The sequence below is a fragment of the Limulus polyphemus genome, unplaced genomic scaffold (assembly GCF_000517525.1).
Source record: "Limulus polyphemus unplaced genomic scaffold, Limulus_polyphemus-2.1.2 Scaffold2291, whole genome shotgun sequence".
Classification (NCBI taxonomy): domain Eukaryota; kingdom Metazoa; phylum Arthropoda; class Merostomata; order Xiphosura; family Limulidae; genus Limulus; species Limulus polyphemus.
This window is the reverse complement of record NW_013667901.1, coordinates 131,780-135,075: the sequence shown is the minus strand read 5'-3', so window position 1 is coordinate 135,075 and position 3,296 is coordinate 131,780. Positions and strand designations below refer to the sequence as shown.

The 3,296-nt window shown below is 34.0% G+C and overlaps 1 long non-coding RNA gene across 2 annotated transcripts in view; it reads right to left on the bottom strand.

The window, feature by feature from the left end:
• Positions 1-1,744, bottom strand: part of LOC111087554 — a 64,532-nt gene extending 62,788 nt beyond the window's left edge. For both annotated transcript variants that reach the window (XR_002612231.1, XR_002612230.1), the window contains exon 1: positions 1,189-1,744. This is a non-coding gene — a long non-coding RNA (uncharacterized LOC111087554). The remainder of the gene's footprint in view (positions 1-1,188) is intronic.
• Between the last annotated feature and the right edge of the window lie 1,552 nt (positions 1,745-3,296).

Below are 3,296 nucleotides of genomic sequence, written 5' to 3'. Positions count from 1 at the left end.
TGACTTTCTAATCTGACTTGTTCTGGTTTCAATGAAAGGTGTCTTGGATTATGACTTTCTAATCTGACTTGTTCTGGTTTCAATGAAAGGTGTCTTGGATTATGACTTCCTAATCTGACTTGTTTTGGTTTCAATGAAAGGTGTCTTGGATTATGGGTTCCTAATTTCACACACATCTAGTTTATAATCTATAATGAACTAACTAAGAGTAATGTGAAAACATCTTCAATCTACCGTGACATTTATTATAATTATCAGACCTAACTATTATCTTTGTCGTCAAATAATAGTGAGGTATGTCTGGATAAGATAACTAATGAAGGTCTTAGCAGAAAGATCAAAACGTTGGCCACTCCAGGTAGATGCACGACATAAAACTTGAGATCCAGAATTTAGCATTATAGGTTTTAGACAAAGAGCTCTGATCACACTAGTGGCTACAAACTGTTACAATACAAGTAGTAAACGTACATAACCTTTATATAACCTTTATAACTATGACCTTGTATAACCTTTAACTATGAATTACTGCAGATTAATTCACGTATAAGTTGATTTGGCAAGGCAAATGTACAAATTAATCGGACTACTGAACGACTAAAACCTGTTAACGCAACACAAGAAAATATACTACTATTGCTAGTCAGTATAGCTGACAGCTGAAAACCCCAACTTGAAAAGAAACAACAAACTTACATATCGTTCAGCTTATTTATCAATGGTTTCCAAGTTAACTTGATATTACACACATATAGTGGCAGAAATATGTGACGTTATGAAACCTTATACTTCTCAGTTTACTGAACGACGAGGCCAAGTTAATTTTACACCACAATTATACGTATAATATTCAGATCAGTTAACGGCAGAGAGTTAACTTAATTTTACACCACAAAAATGTATAATACTCTTATATCAGTTAACGGCGGAGAGTTAACCTAATGTTATGCTACAAAAACATTAATATTTGGATCAGTTAACGAAGGAGAGTTAAACATATATATATAAAATACTCAGATCAGTTAAAGACAGGAACCCAAGTTAAAAGTTACACGATAAACATAGATAACGTTCATATTAGTTACCGGCAGAAAATCAACTTAACGTTACGCCGCAATACGATATATAACCTGCAACTACAACGTAAAGCTAATCTAACATGAAGTAATTGTTATTTTTTTTACTCACCCTGTAGAATGAACGTAGAAACCTCTATTTATTCTTATGATATAATGTTCGATTCTTCGTTCGTTCGATGATATGGATATTAATGTACACGTTTTAGAAATCTCCTTACAACTTTTGTAACAGCCTCCTTTGAAGAAACCAAACAATCGATATTTTTAGTGCAACTGAACGAATTCAGAGCTGGGGTTTCTAAGCTTGTGGACTACTTGCTTCTGACACCGCGTTATACTGCTTACAGTATGTTTGATTTGGAATGAGCTTACCTAAAGCATGATGATAATTACAAGTGACAAACAATCGCTGTGTGTAGCAGGTCTTCGCTTTTTGAGTAGCCCAACTTTAAGTTAAGCGAGGTTGTCACTACTCATTCAGAGTATTCTCCTTTTCTCAAGTCCATACAGTTCCCCGAAATCTTCTCGGTTTTCCATATATGAACCTTACCAAGAGTTTTAGTCTAAACACTAAAAAAAAAAAATCTTACAAAGCTTGCAAAACAGTCTTGCTAAGTATACTGCTTCACGCGCAACTTCAGAGACAGCGTACAGCAAAAGTACAAGCTCTATCTGATGTACTGTTTTCGCTTCAACCAACCCTGATCGACCAGCCGCCAGGAGAAACCGGAAACGGACAGTTCCTATTATACAAGTGGGGAGAGAAGTTGTAGAACAAATAGCCATTTGCACAGCCAATGTAGAGGTTTGTCGTAAGATGCAAAATTATAAAAATAATCAAACACTTTAAAAATATATATAGTTATGCTAAAATATTTATTAAAAGTTGATAAGTAATAATTATTTGTCAAATAATTAATTTATGGTATTGCCTTCGGTAGCATACACAAAATACAAATTTATCATTAAAAATTATAATATAAATTTATGTTAATAACAATAATATTATGATATAGCAAGAAGAGTATGTATTACGACAATATTTACAAGAAAATTTGATTTGAATTAGAATCATTGAACTCGTGAAGCAATGTTATTGTTTTTTGTTTTTTTTTGCTTTGATTTTTGTAGAATGTTAAATGAAATTGCTTTTTTTCTGTTTCACGGATTTACAGACACGTTCCTCAATCTAAAACTCTGGGGTACAAACTGTATATAGAAAAAAGCAGTTTATATATCACTTAAGCACGTTAAGTTCATTTGGAATATTTTAAACATATTCTCATATGAGCGGATGTAAGTTTATCTTGAACATCTCTCTCTCTTCTTGCCCCCCCCCAGTGGCACAGCGGTATGTCTGCGGACTTACCAAGCTAGAATCCGGGTTTCGATACCCGTGGTGGGCAGAGCACAGATGACCCATTGTGTAGCTTTGTGTTTAATTACAAACAAACAATCTCTCTTCTTTACGTGTAGGCCTGGTATGACCTGATGATTAGGGCACTCGACTCATAATCATCGAACATGCTCGCCCTTTCATCCTTGGCGGGCGTTATAATGTGACGGTCAATCCCATTATTCGTCAGTAAAAGAGTAACCTAAGATTTATCTAGTTGCATTCATCCTAGTCTATCGCTGCTAAATTAGGGACGACTAGCGCAGATAACCCTTGACTAGCTTCGAGCGAAATTAAAAACAAGCTGAACTCCTTTATGTGCAAGTTTCATCAGTGAAATTTATCGATCTTGATCGGAGAAATTTGTTCGATTTCTTTTCCACTGTTTTTATTTACCTCACTCTTCCGACTATATAGATTCTCTTGTCTTTATAATATTTCGTTAGCGATTCTTATTAAGAAACTGTGCGTTTTGCTGAATGAGCAACGTAAAAGTGCAGTGGAGTTTTTCCAAGTACGTTTTTCTTTATAACCAGCTAATTAAGAGACTCTTTAGTTATTTCTCTGTTACCTGACATATGTTTAGTATGGATATTTATATGAATATGTATGGTTTAATGCATGTTTCATCAGCAGAAAATAAATAAAGGAATAAAAATTCTACATCCAGGTGAAGAAGATATATTGGAGTTAAAATATAGTTTCATTTAACTCCAACACAGTCTAGAAGTAAAACTTTTCGTAAATAAAATATCCAACCTACTTCAGTGTGCAGCTTTATTATACTTATGATAATATTGTCGTCTCGTGTATAAAAAAAG